Consider the following 19,280-nt stretch of genomic DNA (forward strand, 5'->3'; position numbering starts at 1 on the left):
CTGGGTGTGCAAGGATATACTGTAGTAACATTGCTTCTTAAACTTGCAGTATAAGCTCATTTCTTTACATCAGAGGAGACAGGAGTCTAAACTCCTCACAGACACTTGGGTAAAATAATCACTGTCCTGACATGGCCAGGATGATGCCAGGAGGAAGAGAACCAGATGTGAATTAAATACCCTGTTATGCAGTAAATCCCATCACTTTCTCTCATCATTCATTGCTATTGGTTAACACCAAAAAGTTCAATCAGCTCCCAGAAAGGGAGGAGCCTGAAAAATGTGAACAGTATTAAGGAACACTATAAAGGCTCCTCAGAGAGTTTATATATTTATTGCATTCTTTTTGTCTTTATTTCCTTTAGTTTAATCTCATTACACCTTGTGTGAGTCACTGAAAGAACCTATAACTAGACTCTGATACCTTACTTAGCTAATTAGTCATTCTTTTTCTCTGTCTAGAAATTTTTTAAAATTTAATTTAAATTAGAAACAAGTTTATGTCACATGTCAATTCTAGCTCCCTCTGCCTTCCCTCCTCTAATTTGAAAACACAAATTTGATCTCTCTCTCTCTCTCTCTCTCTCTCTCTCTCTCTCTCTCTCACACACACACACACACACACACACATGCACATGTATAAATGTTATTATCCTGGCTTTGAGACAGAATCATGTAATGGTATTGAACTTATGATCCTTTTGTTTCACCATCCTGAGTGCTAAGATTACAAAACTATACCACCATGCCTAGCTCATCTTATTGTGTATTTTACAGAAGACACATGCTAGTTCCCAGGATGAAGAATCAATGCTCAGTGCATTTCTAGGAACTGAGTGCATTCTGGTTCTGACTCCTTTTTTAGACACTAGCCATTATGAAAAGCTTTACTTTTAATTCAGATATAGTACCTGGTGGTGCTTGGTTGTGCTCAGACAGTAGGCAGGGCACCTTACTTTCATACTTATCAAAACAGGACTTTGAAACAGTTTGAATTTGTTGACAGTTCTGAAAAAGAAAATCAGGAGAGCCTCCATAATATATGCATTATCTGTTTTTCTTTAAAACCACCTAGAAGGCTTGGCAATCTAGCTTTGTTGGGGATTGCAGTTGAGTGGTAACTGTCATCTTGGGTAAATGTTCCTCTCTGACTCCTATGAGGGGACACCAAGCATATCTTGTATTATAATAATATGTGACTCTCTTATCATTTGCTGCCTTCTCTGTTACACCATCTTCATACAGTATATTTTTACTAAATAATGGGATATGATCATTGTTGAAAACTGCAATGGGACTGACCACTTGTTAGCTTTAGTTCTCTGGTTTTCCTTCACAAAGGAGAGTGATCATGGGAATGGATTAAAGAGATCCACTGTTAAATTTTAAAGGAGACCAAAAGACCTATCATGCAAGGAGTGACCACTGACTCTAGAGAATGTTGTAGGCTTGTTTGTACATACAAAGTTAAGTTCTGAATTCATTCATTAATATATATGTAGATTAAAGCAGTGACCATAACACATCTGAAGCCATGTCCTAAAAGTTCTGTAGGATAATTTTGTTTTTAAGTGGAAAGTTTTTCAAAGAAGTTAATGAGGATCTAAGGATTTAGAATTTGAAAAACTTAAAGTTGGTTACACTTCAGTGGAAAGCCAAGAATATTTGGGCATCACAAATTGGCTCTGATGGGGGTGGGGAATACATTAAGTTGGGTGGGAAGGGAAGCTGGGGGAAGGAGTATGAATCTAATGAATGCCTATTTTATGAAATTCTCAAAGAACTAATGAAAATATTTTTAAAGTACATTCAAAGAGGGAACAACAAGCTTAGGAAACCCTTATATGTCATCGATTTGAAGGCGTGGGTGTAATGACTTCACTAGATCTAAGATAAATGACAAATGGGCGTTTACTGGGGAACACATCCATAGATAATACTAAGAACAGTGGGAGCTCTTCTCTGCCCTTTCTATCAGATCTGCTGACCCAAGACAAGGAGACCACACAAGGAAGACCAGGCCTTACAACATCAGTAATGTCAGAAAGGAGGATGGGCATTGAAGAAACTCAATATGGAGTTGTTTTCAATATGGCAAGACAAGGCATTTGGGCAAGAAACTGCTCTTGCCTAGACTGTTTGACTGTATGCTGTATAAACTGGACATGCAGGACCCATAGGAAAGTGACTGACAGTCCTTCAGGGCTCCTGCTTCATGGACATTTTACAGGACCCAGAGAAAAATGACTGACATACCGCTGATACAGGCAGACAGTTTCACTGTTTCATTGAGTAGTCTTCCAGATGCACTGTGGCCTATGGGTTGAAGATGGATGCCCTAACATTACAGAGAAACTTTGGGTGACTGTCTAGACAGCAAGAGGTCTCTGTCAATTCTAGAGTTTATATATTATCCTTCTGTGGTCTTTGATGAAGTCAGAGAAATAGTTACGGTTATAGTTTTTCTTAGTTATGATAATAGATAAGTTACATATAAAACTTTAGACTCACAAAGATAGGATAGATGATAAAATATTTTCTTTAAATTTTGCCAAATGTTAATGGACTAAATATTGTTAACTATAGTTCCTACTTGATAACTGTTTTGTTATACATAATTTTGCTATGTTAAAGTTAAAACCCTTCTTTTTATTTAAACAGAAAAGAGGAGATGATGGGAGATGTCCTTCTGTATATATGTTTCTCTTATTGGTTGATGAATAAAAACACTGTCTGGCTAATGAGGCAGGAAGATAGGCAGGACTAGGATGAGGAGAATTCTGGGAAAGGTAGGTAGAGAAAGTATGCCAGAAGCAGTTGCCATGTAGCCACCCAAAGGAGAAACAGGTCCGGGAATTCTCTGGTAAGCCAAGACCACGTGGAAATACATAAATCAGTAGAAATGGGTTTATAATTAAGACAGATCTAACCAATAAGAAGCCCTAGACACCAGCCAACAGTTTTATAATTAATAAGCATTTGTGTGTTTATTTAGGGCCAAATAGCTGCGGGAATCTCTAGTAACACTGGTTAGACAGAAAAGTGTTTCAGATGAATAGAACAAATTATAACTGTAGAAAAATGAAAAGTATCATGCTAGTCATGAGCACCTGAATTCTACCCAATCAGAGGAGGCGTATAATAAAGCATATAACTAGAGATATTTGTTGAAGATCAAGTTTTTATTGTGCTCAGAGTTCCAAGATGTGGATGTCAACTAGGTATAACCAATGTGTTGCTCTGGTAATGGGACACAGTTACTTGTGGATGTGGGATCCCACAGGTCAGTTCCTTCTCCCATTCATAGCCATGTTCTACTCCTCACCATTACCCACATGTGCTCTGTTCACAAGTGAAACTTGGTGGAGGCATTAGGTGGATAGGAACATATTCACAGACAGTGCTGGTAAAATTGTAGAGTTTCTTTTTCTACAATGAATTAAATCATTAAATGCCAGTCCCAAGCTGGTAACTTAATGTTGTTTAGAGGAGGTAAGGACCTGAGTTACTCCATAAAGTGGCTCACCCTTGGTTGCCTGGATGAAGTCATAGTTCCTGTTCTTTTCCTCTCCCATTCTTTATCCATTACCTCTCTTTCTACTTCTTCTCTTCTTTCTCCACCTCTCTTATTGCATTACTTCTTTCCCATAACCCCGTATTCACCTTTCACCTCAAAAATAAGTTAGTGCAGCTCCCACATCTCCTCACAGGAGCTTCCTTTAGTAGCTGGTGGCAGTTAATGCAGGTCAAAGTGTGGTGAATTACTGACTGTGGAGTGCTCAGCTCCATGAATGAAACATCTGTATCATTCCCGGTAAGGCTCAGGCAACATGGTGGGAGAGGGAGTGGAAACAGCGAAAGAGCCAGAGTTTGGGGAGGAATGTTGTGAAACAGTGTTTTCTGTCATCTTTATGATGAAGTCACTGCAGCTGTGGCTATCATACATGGAGGAGGGGCTAAAGAGGCCCCCTCCCTCCCTGAATGTCTATGGTTCAAGAGAAAAAGACATTGAAGTAGGAGGGGGATGGTTGGGGAGAAAAAGGGAGAAGAGGGGATGATAAAGGATAATGAAGGGTTAAAATGCTCCAAATCCAGCACATACACGTATGAAAATGTCAAGCAATAAAAGGAACGAATTAAGCCACTTGCCAGGAAATCTACAGCAAAGTAAACATACACAAGAATTAAGCTTGGAGCCTGCTCATGTGGCCTGCATTCACATGCTACCTGGAAAAACAGACACAAATGCCAGATACAACACCGTGTGGTGTGCTCACACTATTTCCTCCTAGATCACGCTTTTCATTCTTCCTCCACTTCTCTAAAATAAGTGTGACTTTCATTCTTCACATTAAAATCTTCAAAACCTCACTCCCATTTCACCTTTCAGTTGAATTACCTGCACATGGCTCCGTGTTCACATTTTGAAATTGTGTCTTGTTAAGCTCAGGCTAGCCTCTAATTCTATATCCTCCTGTCTCTGCCTTCTAAATTTTGGTATTATAGGAATGGGCCACTGTGCCTGGACCAAGCTTGGCTTGCTCACAACTTACTTCGGTTTCTGATACAGTCTCCCTAGCCTTCTACTCCACTGGTCTTCCCTGTTTTTTTCCTTTATTATAATCCTATACAGATGTTACTAGATTTATAATGAGAGTCCCAATAGACACATTGTAAGCTGGAAGTACCTTGTCAAAAATTGCATCTATTGCAACTGAACTATCTTGTTTGCTTTAAAAATTCTCAGGACACTTATTTGAACCTTTATTTGGACCAGTTCTGAGGAAATCATGAAATGGGCTGAAACACTGTTGTTTCTGTTAAAATCAGGAATGTGGCCCAATCTACCCAGCATGTTCAGGATGGCACTGCTAGCCCAGGGCAAAGATCCAAACTCAGAACCTAAGGAATGGTTCTGTTAAATGCATATTGTTTTCACATCAACATTGAAAAATTAAAATGAAGGTAAGTTGGGCTCATCTCTAAATCTTAGCTTTCATCTTATCGTTCTATGCTGCCTTTTCTAATTCCACTTAGCACACAGTGAATGCATGACATGATTATTGGAGCACTGAAATCTTCAGTTTCCACCAGGCCAGATGTGGGCAATGGAAGTCAAACAGCAATAGTGTGGACCATCTCAGAACGTGCACTAGTGAGTCACCTGGAGACAGGAGTGATAATGTATCAATGGCTCTAGGTGATATGTATCTGAGAGGTCATGACTGACAGGTTTCAAAATGCCCCCACAAGAGTATCTTTCAGAAAGAAAAAAAACCTATTTTTATCTTCAAGGCCAGTGAGCAAGCAGGCAGCCAACGGTTGTGCAACTCACTTTTCTTTTTTTCTCAAAAGGCTGGGTATGAATGATGAGAGAGGAAGAACTGGAAGTTAGGTGGGTATCAAGGAAGGGAAGTTGGCAGAATCTTTCCCCCATGGTTGGAGGAAATGGGAGAAGTGGGGTGTAGGAAGTAAGGGGAACTGAAACTCTGCATCAAGGTGTAGTATTAGCCCCCTGAATATGTACATTCCACCTACCAACATAAAGTAGGAGTGACCCAGGAGGTCCTGGGACATCCCTGAGTTGTCATTGAGGCAGGAAAAAGGGCAGCACAGTTGAATTAATTTAACATAATGTCAGTATTTGAACACATAACCTTGGAGACTCTAAGCCTTGATTTGTTCTTCCTGAAGGAAGAGGCATGTCTTTTTGCAGCAGAACCTAAGAACTGCTGGTTAATGCACCATCCTTTTCTCTCTTTTTTTCTCCCATTTTGCCCACAGAGTCCAAATCTTTTGCTGGATAGAGAGGTGAGTTTTTCCTTCTTTGTAAACATTCATTCAGCATGCAACACATGTTTATTGACCATATATTTCAGTCTATGAAGCCTCCGGGGGCAGAACAATCATCTAGGGTGTTTATAAAGAGGCTGGTTAAAAGGCTCCACTCACACAGGCTTTATTACATAGCCATCCAGTGGAGTGATAAAAGGATTCCTTTAAGCAATGTTTTGGTGCAGGGGCCATCAATTCATGCTTGAAGTACTGTCTTAGAGTTTTAGGCACTGGGCTTGGTACCTAGGATGCCACAAGGAACCATGAATGTTTCTTACCCTTAAAAATACAAAAATTTATGCACTGGTCAGTAAATCACTGATATATGTGAGCATGCAGTTCTTTATTTGGGGGTATTACAAACATAGGGCAGTAATAGAGCTCATGTGTGTTGGTGGGGTTGGGAGGGAAGAGAGGGAGAGAGAGAATAGTATGCCTGGAAAGAAGAGTTTCCTAAGAAAGATGGTCTGCAAAAGGCCCACCCACCCCAAAGAAGTAAAAACCAGACTTGGCATAGTCCCTGGAATGCATCAACCTCCAACCTCACGCATAGTAAGTAAAGCAAATGAGAACCAGAGACCTTAAATGCTTTGTTCAAAGGGAAAGGTAGCATTTTTAACCTCTACAGTTTGGATATATCTCAAACCAATAAACACTTATCCCAAGAGAAGTTTCTTATTGGGTTAGAATTCTAGAGACAGTTCTACATCTAATGTTAAAATCCTTGTAAATACAATATATGTTTAAATGAGTAAGATAATTTAAAAGGCTTGTAGAAATTTCATTCTGAAGAACTATTTTATTGAACATAATGCACGCAAGCAATCCCTATGGTAATTTATTATGTCATAGCTTTTCACTATAAATTATTAAAACTGAAAAATGTCATTGGTACAGAAATTAAGTTGTGCATATACCTTCATTTGTTCAGACAGTATGTATTAGCACATTACATTTCAGGCTCTGTGACTGCATCCAGAGAATTTGGAGTATCAAAGAAAAGATATTCCCACCTGGAAGGGATGCTTGTCTCTCTGGTGAGCACAGTTCTTTACAGATCACCAATGGGCACCAGTCACATGAACAGCCATTTCTAGTCCTGCCTACTGGGAGTCAGTTTCCATGCTGCTGTCCCAGGGAGGCCACTGGAAAACTTTTCTCCCTCCAATGTATTTAAGGCCTGACAAGCAACTTTTAACATTGATTTCCTTTTTGGATGAAGGATGGTTTGCTTCAAAGGAAGAGGGAGATTTCTGCTCTGGACTAAACCATGTCGCTTATCTCAAGGGAAGGAAGGAGAGCCCCTGAGCCTCTACTAGGAAGGGACCCTCTCTCTCAGGCAGAATAAGAAGCTTTTGCAGTCTTGATCCATGTTTGTACATTGCCTTCTGGGTTCATTGCTCACTACCCAAGGACAAAGATTTCAATAGAATATGTGGTTTAGAAGACACATGTCCTCATCACTCATGTTTTTTTTCTCATGTGCTATTAGGCAGGTAATAAAATCAAATTATATCTAAAGGCTTATATATGGTAAAGTATTGTATAATGACATTTGTGATCACAGTGAATTGAATGCATGATAGATAGTAGTAGCCTCACAGAACTGTATTGTGATAGAAGTCATGTTAGTCCGGACAAGAATAGTCTGTGTGTTTACACAACATTGGATCTCCTTAAAGGATGCATCTTTTAGGATGTATTCTTGTTAAGTGATGCATACTGTACTTTGAGAATTTGCAGGTCTAAATTTAGGTAATTAATAAACCTAGTTTCTCAGATGAGACAGTATACAGTTATCTAGATCAACTAAGGTCATGCCAAGTCCCAAGTCTTACATGAAAAAGAACACAAGGAATTTTCATGTATATGAAATTCTGTGTCTCCAGGTATGATTCATCCTGCACCCATGGCTTCTCATTCACATTTAACAAGTGCTACACAGGAGCTAAAGCTTGGTTATGTTTCTCAGTCATATTGCTTGGATCCTAGTTTTATTATTCTGTCTCTTCATTTGAGTCTCAGATTCAGTGGGGATGTGCATGTATGAGTGAAACCACAATTATGTTTTGTTAGCATTTGTAATTAAAAGAAGAAAAGATATCAAATGCTAAGTCCATACAGTGTTCATAGGATCACTAGCAGCTTGATACACTCAAATTTATATATACAGTGATGTGAGTGGTACTGGATGGGTATTTGAAACAGGAAGATTAAAAGCAAGATGAACATGGACTATATAGTAGAACAAAGCATGCCATTTCTAAAATTATTGACTTGGCCATTCTAAAAGCTGTTACTTCTGTGGTTTACACTATCAGGACAGAATGCTGCATAGAACTTGAATTATTTTTTTTAAATTTTATTTTCCAGGTTAAATTTAGATAAGAAACAAAGTTGCTTCACAAGTCAGTTCCAGGTCCCTCTCCCTTTCCCTCCCCTCCTCCCATGCCCTCCCCCAGAACTTGAATTCTTGACTCTTGATTCTATCTTAGTCGGTTACTTTCACTTTGACTGGAAGGAATTTTCATAAGACATCAAAACTTTAAAATAAGCCTGTCAAAATTATTCTGTCAAATTGTTTATGTTTTGTCCATTACATTAGAAAGATTAATGACTGCACATGGGTATTATAGAGCTAATGTGAACAAGAGTATGTGAACCCTTAGGTCACTCAAACTTGAGTGAGGCATAATAGATTTTATTTCTTTGCCTTTGCTTCTCCTAAACTATACCTATTCTTGTGTGGGAGACTCTAGACTAGCCTGGTGGGACATGCGTGGCATAGGTGGAGGGGTTTAAGAGGAAAAGAAGGAAGGGGAATGGAATAAAAGAAATAAAGGAAGCAGTCCTTCAGATGGGTCACCCATCTGCAGAGTCATGATGTGTGTTCATGAACACAGGAAGACTTCCTTCCCAGATGATGGAGCATGGGGAGTGTCTGTTTCCAGTGGCTCTTATTTTTCCTAAAGCTTTAGAGTCATCAGTCCATAGACATAAACTAACACAGTTAAAAAAAGAATTGATCATTCATGAAACACATCCTGTGTGTCACACTTAATCTCTTTATATCCCACACTACTGGACCAGTGAGAAGTCACAAACTAGACAAAGAAAGTAATGCTTCCAGAAGCTTCCTTGAAAGAATTAATATTGTGAATGTAAAGGAAATATTTACAAGTGGGAAGATTATTGCAGACAATTTGTAGAATTAGAGTAACAAATTCCTCAGAAACTGAATGCTATGCACACACAGCTCAACTACTCAGCAAAGGACAGGCGTCAGACCCTTCTTTCTAAATCTGGGGAGCAGACATTCATCATGGACAAGATGAGAAGCAGTAACAGGTTGAGTTCAACCCCACAGAGGATTGGGGCCTTGTTGTATTTTAAATTTGGCTGTATAATTTAATTGTGAGGCTTTGTGTAGACTCATTTTTAAACTTGTGGGGTTGTGTAATTGGATATGGGGTTTGCAGAAAAACTGACAATGGGAAAGGTTTTCTGAATGCATAACTACCAAAAGTTTATTCAAAATCAAACACATAAGGAGTCCAAATTTGTGGTCATGGGCACCTATGCTGCATCACATGACTGCATTATAGCCTTGCCTGTCGACACAACAGTACACACTGGACTGCAAATGCCATAATGCCACAAACCACCAATAACCAATACTCCAAACACTCTAGCTCAGATTCCAGACTACTGTCTGTGAGGAATTGTAGTGTTTCTACTCTACACACAATGTTTCCTGCTATTATAGAGACATGAAGTTTTAGTTATGGAAAACAGGGGTTTTTAATATTTTCCTTAGCACATAAATATCACATTAGAAAGTCTTTCAATTATATTGTATTAGAATGTTTGATTTTAAAAATTGTTTGAATTGCTGAATGGAAGTTTGTGAATTTTTCTTGGGATCAGTTTAGAATATTTTTGTTTTGCTTTATGTTTTGACATGATTTCTCTATGTAACAGTTCCGGATGTTCTGAAACTCACTTTGTAGACCAAGCTGTCTCAAGTTCACAGAGATCTGCTGCCTCTGCATCTTAAGTGCTGGGATTGAAGGCTTATGACACCACTGCCCTACTCAGTTTAGAATCTTAATAACTTCTGAAATGGCTCTAAATATACTTCTGCATTTTTATGTCACATTTATGTAAAGAGGTATTCTCAGTTCTGGTAATTATATATATACATATATATATGTATATATATATATAAATTCTAAAAGCCTTTGCATATATGCTGTATTTTATGGAATCGAGAGCCAGCCAAAATTTAATTAATGCAAAAATAAGCACATTTATATAATTAATATACAAATTTTTCATTTTAATAAAAGGTAAAATTATAATCCAAAGGATTGTTTCAAAATAAAATTCTTTACTATTTATTATCAATAATGCTTGATTTTGTGATCTGATTTTATACCTATAAATCTGGGATTGCAATGAATTTGTGTGTGTGAAAGGGATTATATGTGAGTTGGAAAAGTTTAAGAAGTCTTGACCCAGATCATCTTTGGGAAGGGCATCACTGACTTGGCACTGCCGCCAGGAGATGTTATTAAGGTTGGATCCTTTAAAGTTCGGGAGGCTGCCTTCCATCCCTTCAGATGAAGATGAGAAAGGAAATTCTTTTTTTTATGTAGTCTCAGTTCTCTCTAATAGCTTTGTTAAAAATTAGTTCATGTATCTTAAAAACAAAAACTTTGACTAATTTAGTTTGCACCTTTTAAAGTCAAATAAGTACTTTTGGAATATAATGACCATGTGTTTTTAATTTTGGTTCTTATATTGAATGTTAATGTAAATGCATACCTTCTCATTTAGAGTCAAGACCATGAATATCCAGACCTGTCCGTGCAGGCCTGTAATCTCAACTACCTGATAGACTGAGCACAGAGGGTCACAAGTCCAAAGACTGCCTGGGCTACAGAGCAGATCAAAGGCCAGTATGGGAAATTTAGGAAGATTCTATATATTCTATATTCTGGAGGACCTATGTTCAAGCCCTGGAATCTTAAAACCAAACTAACAAAAACAAAAGCAAAAGCAAACAAAAAATTCTCACCTATTTGCTAGTAGTTTTTCTTATAACTCCCCAGGAAAATTGTAACCTCCCCCAATATGTAGAAGGAAAAAAAAACTTTAGAAACTTTTTGTTTCTTCTCATGGGCTTTTTAACTTTCCTCTGAGGAAAGACAACATCTTGCTTCAACCAAGGACTGTGCATAGATGGTAGAGATTCCCTGGTGACCGTATTAATAATTAATATAATTTTCAAAAGACATGAGTCAATATGCTTGGCCAGTTATAATTAGTGGATGACTCCTTTAGGAATTAATTTAAGCTCTTCAAATCCTGTCAACCAGTTGTGCAGCCTCCTGCCCACTAGGAGTGGGCCATTCATAAGCTGAGTGAAGCAGCTAGGGACCTACTGGCAAGAGCATAGTCCAATCCTCAAATGGACATGTCTACAGCTCTCATGTTACAGATATGTATAGCATTGTGGAATACCTTATTTGGTAATAATATGATGTAGACTCTCATACATGGTGAGAATTTCTTATATAGGGTTTCTGTCTGAAAACATTCTGTATCTTTTCAGTTCCTATAGGCAAGTATCCTGGCCCTCTGTTCTCAAAGCTGTTGATTTCATCATTGACTCTGATTGTGAGTTGATTTTCTTGGAAAACTGGAAAACTATTCTCTAAAAATGCCTCAGCTCTGTTTCTGCCACTCCACTGGAAAAGCCCTTTACTTTCTTTCTGATAAAAGTCAGGGGCAATTCACATAAAGGCAGAGGATACATCAGCTTGTCATAATGAGATTTGGTGTTCAGATTCATGATGAAACAGCCCTTCATCTGGGCTTCACTTCTAGTCAGCAGTGTCAAAGAGCTGACTGAAAGGGACAGTGCTGAACTCTAACTCATTTATCCAGTCAGTAAATGTTCCAGTGCTAGCTATGTTCCTGCCACTGTTATGGGAATAAAAAAGGAGATAAAATAGATAGCAATTTGTATCCTTAAGAAAAGTGCAGTTTAAATGACTTGGAAAGATGAAAAAACAAGACACATAAAGAAGGTAAGAATAGGTTAGATGGTGAAAATTGTCAAGAAGAGAAATCAGGCAGGGCAGTAGCGGGGTAGGGGGTGTCTTAGGAGATTGTGGAATTGTAGGTAGGGTAGCAAAAGTGTGAATTGCCAAACAGGTAAGAGGGCAGGACATTCAGTTGTAGGGGAAGGCGGCTGAAGCATCACACTAGGCCAACATATGGTGGAGACGTGGGCACCAAACACCAGGCAGCCAGGCTGGAGAAACTGGGACAGGAGAAAGGCAGTAGTGTGGAATGGGAGGAAACAGTGGGGAACTGGAAGGTGTAGGGTCTTAGACATCACTGAAAGAGTGCTGCGTTTCCTCTGTAAGGTGCATTCTGTGTATCACAGGGTTGATTTTTCCTTGCTGATAGGTTATCCAGGTTTTTATGTAGCAGTGACTTTAGTGCTTGGGTGACAACTTACCTAGTGTAAAACCTAGTGTTCTGTCTTTCAGAACTTTGTTGAATTTTCACCATGCGTTCCAGAATTGTTTCTGTGGAGAAGCTGTAGACGAACCTATTATCTATCCTTTCTGAATCACTTGTTTCTGATGCCTATCTGTCTGTATAGATAACATCAAGTTCAAGGACATGCCTTGTAGCAAACATTCAGTATTTTCCCCCCAGAACATGTGTTTTAAAGCTGATTTAGCGCTCTCTCCACTGCTAGATATTTTCTATGTCTTCTTCAGTTCTCTTCTGAAAATCAATTATATTTATGTGGGATCATCAATCTCTACATTCCAAGTTGTTTTCTAGTTGCTGAAATCTATGGGGTTTGCTCTACTTTCCTTGCAGTGAGATATGTGGTAGTGTTAATTCTGTTTCTGGCAGTGTGTATTCTGTTTTTGATGCTTCTAATTTATAAATTCTTTTTCCTACTAATCTCTTTTTCAACGTTATCATTATTACTTGTATTTTTGTAGGTCCCTGAGTCTTTTAAAATGCCATCCAGGGCTCTTCTTCACTATATTTTTCACTAATTCCATGACCTCTTTCAATTTCCTTTATAGAAGAATTTTCTTCCTTAGATTTTCTTTGTTTCAGAATAGGTTCTTTTTTCTTTTTTATATATTTTTTATTTTTAAATTTAAATTTAAATTAGAAACAAGGTTGCTTCACATATCAATTCCAGGCCCCTCTCCGTTTCCCTCCCCCTCCTCCCATGCCCTCTCACCAACCCCCCAATATCCCCTCATTTACCCAGGGAGGGTGAGCAACACATTACTTTTATTACTAAGCTACAGGAAAATGAAGTATGCTTAAACAAGTAATTCTTATTACTTGTCCATGATTCAGAAATATGGAATGATTCATGAATTGTGTCTCTGCCTTCAACCTTAGTTACACACGTGCAGCCAGCCCACTATATTACCTCTAATGCTGTAGTAGTATTCATCCATTCATCCACCCATTAATCATCTAAATAGTTCAACAGTTAGTTATTGGACATCTGGTAAGTACCAGATACTATTTTGTGTACTCATGGTAAAACATGTTAAAATCTTTGTCTCTGTGGAGTTTCCACTGTAATGGAGGGAGACAAAGTAAATGATAAGCATATGTAGACTCACTTTGTAATATGGCAAAATGTGTGGTAAGGCCAGGTAATCAGGTTACCATTGGGCAATTCAGAGACACATATTGTAATACTTAGAGATATAGTCACATCTGAGGGTAAGTAAGGTTATATAGGGCTAGTCATCAAATGAAGGAACAAGGTATGAAAAGTATGATTAAAAATCTATTCTGATGCTTACTTCTGTAGCACATATACTAAAAATGGGAACGATACAGAGAAGATTAGCATGGCCCCTGTGTAAGGATGGCATGCACCCTTTTCTTTCCTTATCAAGATCATGTGGCCCTCAGAGGTTCAGATAAAGGCTGGGGAACCTTGTATATTGAGTAGGGAGACAGAGAAAGGGATCCGCTGTGACCCTGGGCAGCAAACCTTCATTGCTCTGGGTGTCTTCTCCCTCCCTGTTATGCCTTAGATGTGGTTTGAGTATGTCCTCCCAAACTTCATGTGTTATAAGCTTGGTCCTTAGTGTCACTGCATGGATAGAAAGTGGAATTTGAGGGAATGGGTGGGGCTTTGTGTGAGGTGATTATATCTTTGGGTGCTACCTTGGAAGGGATTGAGTTCTTGTGGAATCCTAGCAAGCTCCCTTGGAGAAGGGTTATGACAAACTCCTAGGTATCTGACCTTTCTTACCACATGATTTCTAGTAGCTGCCGTTGTAGCATCATCTCCGTGAGCCCTTTGTCAGAGAACAAAAATATTGGGGCACAGTATACTGTCTTTTTAGTCTCCAATACTGTGAGTTAAATCATCTTTCCTTTGCAGATATCTCGTTGTGGCAACAGCAGCAAAGAAAATAGATTAGGTCAGTTTGCAAGGAGCTCTCCACACTCTTAGACAGCTGTTGGGAGATTCTGTTCTGAGGGAAAGGGATTCTGACATGTCTCCTTCAGTGACTCCAGACTGGTGTTTGAATTTGTTTGGTTCTGTGAGATGGCAACATCCCCGCCTTCCTTCTGAGTGGGAGACAGAAATTGGATGCTGCGCACAAGGCCCTTAGCATTGGGCTTCATTGGCATCATAAAGAACAAACTGATAGATAACCATTTCCTCATTTTGAAAACAGCCCAGTTTAAGAGGGCTGATCTTCATTTGGGCATGTGAGGAAATGAAATGTGAGCCTCATTATTAAGTCTGTGCTTATGGATGACCACCTCCTTTGTGTTAGAGTCATGTGACACAAAATTTAGACATCTGCACATAAGCCTGTATGCCTTTTATACAGGAGGTACTTTCCTAAGTGTGTGCAATGTCTTAAAACTTACTTTGACTACTTTTCAATCTTAGAAAATGTTTTTTTCTTTGTATTTTGATCCAATGCACAGATCTGAAAGGCTTCCCATCCCTTACAAATGTTTTCCTTTTTCTTTTTCTGCTCGCTGTAGAACACTGTGAAGTGTTGCATGATGGGGCTGTAGACTCTGGATTGCCCTAGATTCTGGCAATTCAGAGCGAAGGTCCAACAGTAACCTTAACTTTGCCTTCTCAAAGGGTTACAGCAGCCTTTTGTTATGTGATCATATCACCCAAAAGAGCTAAATTCTGTACTGCTTAGCTGTCACTCCACCTGCAAAACCCTCTTTGAAATCAATGGGGCTCTGGGCACTAAGAGGCCAGGCATAATGTAGGAGAAGTAGGCTCCATGCATTCACAACTACAAAATGGCACAGATATATGCATTTCTTACCTGCTAAGAAAAGCTTAAAAGGCCACAGCTTAGCTACCTGATGGTGTCTTCTGAAGGAACTATACAGAAAAAAGGAGTGTGGGCTCTCCCATTTATGTAAGTCACATCCTATGTCGTGTCACTAACTCATATATAGTTGTTGGATAAAAGCCTACATTGTACAGGAAAGGTAACCTTGTAAAAATGACAAGCGCAGGCTTTCTCCATGTTTTATGCAATTAAAATGTTAACCTTGACATTATACTAGCCTTTCAGTTTTCTTTATATGTCCTTCAGTTTGCAAACCTGACGAACTTTTTTTTTCCTGGTGTGTGTAGTATCTACAGTGAGGTGCTATTTTTTTTCCTGTCTATGACATCTTTATGAGTAGTTATGGGGATTGACTGCCCCAGGTGGATTGACTTGTATGAGCTTTCCTTCAGCATCTCCATTCCTCCCTCTTTCCATAAACTTTTTTTCCAGTCATAGCCCATTTCCCATGCTACTGAGTGATTTGTTGGGTGGAGAGGAGGATGATGGTGAAGGCTGACTTTTCTAGCACCAAACTGATGAGTAGGATCTCTGGTGATATCTCTTCATTCATGGAGGGTCCCCTATTTCTCCTTGTAGAAAATTGATTGTACCAGCTGACACACTCAATTTTCCTCAAATGTTGAAGTCTTCTTATTCCTCTCCATATTCTGTGCCCCCTCCCCATTTCACCTTTGCTTTTGTCTTTAAACAGGACTTCCTTATTTTTATCTACACAAGAGAAACACACTAAAGGGGGTAGGTGATATAGAAAGTGCCTTTTAGTAAGTGGTTCTGAGCAATAACATTTTTTCAGAAAGCCTTCAACAGGCAGTGAGTTGATAGGCACAGAGCTCTTCAGTGCCCCTGGGAGATGTGCCCTCCCACCTCTAATATCCATTTAAAAGAAGATTAATTACTAAAAAGGATCCTTCAGAAATTTATTTAAACTCTGATACTACATAATTTTTGTTACCTGAAGAGGCATTTGAAAGGTAGTAGCCAAAATTGCAGGCAATGTTGAAGAGTATGAGAGATTGTGTTGGTAGATTTTGTGATGTTTCTGACTTTTTCAACTTTCAGATTTCTGTTTTGCTATAATTCCCCCTAACTCTACAAACACAAAATATCTAATCTTTATAGATCCCCAAATTATATAAACTTTGGTTCCTATAGCTCTAAACTGCCTATACAGAAAGTATGTGATCTAGTTAAATAAGTAAATAATATCTGTATATAGAGAGACTTGTAATAGGCAAGGCTTACACACTTATTTCTCTTTGAGTATACCCACCATAACAGCCAGTATGGCCAGCAGTCTTGCTGTTTTAGCCTTAACATGAGGGCCATAGAGATGGCAATTCCAATTTGGAATCTAGTCTTCTTCAGTTATTCCATGTCTTTATGGATCTTGTTGTTTCGATAATTTTCCAGAACATGGCTCTATTTACCATTCTTGTCCTCCTTCTGGTTCCCCCCCTGGAAATTATCTAGGATCTTGTACAAATATGGACTCTTCATACAGGTGATTACATGGTCCACTTTGTCCTCACTGCACTTTCTAGCCCTCTTGGTGAGATCAATGTTCCCCTTTCTTGACACCACATGAGCACACCTTTTGCTCACCAATGGCACCAATGACAATGACTATGGTATGCTGTCTATGGATGTTGCTGCTATTACCATAAGGGTGACAGCATCATGGTAATACTCAGTCCTCCTGTGGAAGAACTTTCAATTATCTGAAGTACATTTTAGGAACTGCAGAAGTTAATTCTTCTGAGCCCATTTCAGATCCATGTCTGCGGAGCCATCATTTGACATAACTGAATATCCTCACATAATTCATTAATGAGTCATTCTTGCTAAATTACTTCAAACAGATCCCTTCAAAATGCCTCAAATAATAACCAAAACTGTGTTAGACATTTAAAACTGAACAAGGAAATAAAGGAACAAGCTTAATTCAACTTGAACAGAAATAGCAAATAAAAAAGGGCCTTGTGACATGATGACTGGAAGCCATCCACTCCAGTTTGACAGAAGTTCTCCAGTTCAAGGATCAACATGGAAAATGAAACTTCATGCATGCTAATGGCATGAACAAATGGCATCCCTTGTGAGATCTCAGCTGTTCCTGTGGCCATGTCTGTTGTCTGCTGTCACAATTCCTTGCTCTGACAAACATAATGCCAAATGAATTCTTTATTTGATAAGTTGCCATGGCCGTGGTGTTTTATCACAGCAGTAAAAAAGTATCTAATACAGAAGTGTGTACCATGGTGTGGTATTGTGGTATTGTTAAGACAGGCAAGACCATGCTGTTGTTTGGAGGGATGTGAAAGACTTTGGGACTTTGCATTAGAAAAGCAATTGAATACTGTATCTTAACAGGCCCTCTTAGTAGGATCCAGGAAGACAAGGCTGAAATCAATTTGTACTGTGGAGCCTCAGCTCAAGATATTTCAGAGGGTAGCAATATTAGCAACTGGGCTAGGGACCTTTCTTGTGATATTTTGGCAAAGAATGTGGCTGCTTTCTGCCTTTGTCCTAAGAACTTGCCTGAGGCTAAATTTAAAGTAATGGACTAATTTCTTTGGTGGAGGAGACTGCAAGATAACCTAATGTTGACTCTGTTGTATGATTATTAGTAATCACTCTTAAACAGGTCTACAATGAAAAAAATAGCAAACAAAACAGAATGAAATACAAAATGTACAATTTGAAGAGAAAAAGAATACCAGGACCTTTAATGTTACAGCCAAGACTTATGCTTACAGAGGTTAAGATTGAGGGAGGCTTAATATACATTGAAACAAAGGAAAGGATTACCCTCAGAGAAAGACCACCCCCAGCTAAGCTTCCTAATTATGAAAAAGAGCCTAGTGGTTTATTTGTTCCTGTAAAGCAACAGCAGACAAAAGGTGTTGCTAATGTAGTTCAAGGGGGCAAATGTCCACACTATATGCTAGAGATTCATAAGTAAAGAGGTCATGGAATCTTCTTCCACTGTTTTAGAAAGCCACTGGAATCGGGCATCACATACAGGGGAATGCCTGAATAGAGGGTCTGAGAGGTTATTGTGTGAAGCTGTGGGTATGAAGCCTAGGTTATGTTGGAGACTCCAAGATGTTAGAGATGCCAGATCCATGGGATATCTGCCAAGGAGAGTTGAATGCACAGAGTGGAACCATTAGGAATTATGTTTTGGGCCAGAAAATTATGTTATGGCCAGAAAAGATGAAAGGAATGAGCCATCTAAACTTATTGACATCAGACATGGAACTATAGAATTTGGTGTTTGCCCTCCTGTGTGAAGCCTTGTGTTGGTTCAGTATGCCTTTACTATGTCCCATATTCCTTCCCTTTGGAATGATAATGTATATTCTGTGTTTTTGTATGATGCAAGTATGAAATTTCCCTTCCTTTTTCCTCCATTCCTTCATTCCTTGCTTTTTTAATTGTTAGCCTAACCTCTAATGGCTGAACCATCTTTTCATCCTGTAATCTGAATTTTGATTTCACAATGGGCTGCCATTAAGAAGTCACCTTCAGTCTCAGAAGAACTTTTGGATTCCAAATAGTGTTGAGACTGAAAGACTGAAGACTTTTGCAGTTAGACTAAATTTTGCATTATTATGTGACTACAAGCCCACAAGGTTTGTGTTAGGGGATGGAATGTGGTAGTTTGAGTAAGAAGTGCCCTACAGACTCAGATGTTTGAATATTTGGTCTCCAGTGGGTGGCCCTGTTTGGGCGGGTTTAAAAAGTGTGGCCTGTTTTGATTTAAACCAGTTGGAGAAGGCTTTGAGGGTTCAAAGCTTGAGCTATTCCCAGTTTACTCTTTCCATGCTTGGGGTTCAACACGTGGGTTCTTAACTTTTCCTGTCAGTCAAAAACACAAGCAGAATTAAAAAGCCAAGGACATTGGTTACAGCATTCACCAGAATATAATGATAAATTCCAGAAAGTAGAATTAGAGACTCTCAATTGATTCCTTAGTAGTGTGATAATAGTGATAGGATTATATAGGGGGAGAGAATGTGGGTTTTGGAG

At 38.9% G+C, this 19,280-nt stretch overlaps 1 protein-coding gene and 1 pseudogene across 1 annotated transcript in view; one reads left to right on the plus strand and one right to left on the minus strand.

Moving 5' to 3' along the window:
- The window catches only part of Pou6f2 (POU class 6 homeobox 2), a 382,575-nt gene that overhangs the window by 138,009 nt on the left and 225,286 nt on the right, over window positions 1-19,280 (minus strand).
- On the plus strand, window positions 13,696-13,795 carry LOC121143838 (annotated as a pseudogene).

Source organism: Mesocricetus auratus, unplaced genomic scaffold, assembly GCF_017639785.1.
Source record: "Mesocricetus auratus isolate SY011 unplaced genomic scaffold, BCM_Maur_2.0 Super-Scaffold_100013, whole genome shotgun sequence".
Taxonomy (NCBI): Eukaryota; Metazoa; Chordata; class Mammalia; order Rodentia; family Cricetidae; genus Mesocricetus; species Mesocricetus auratus.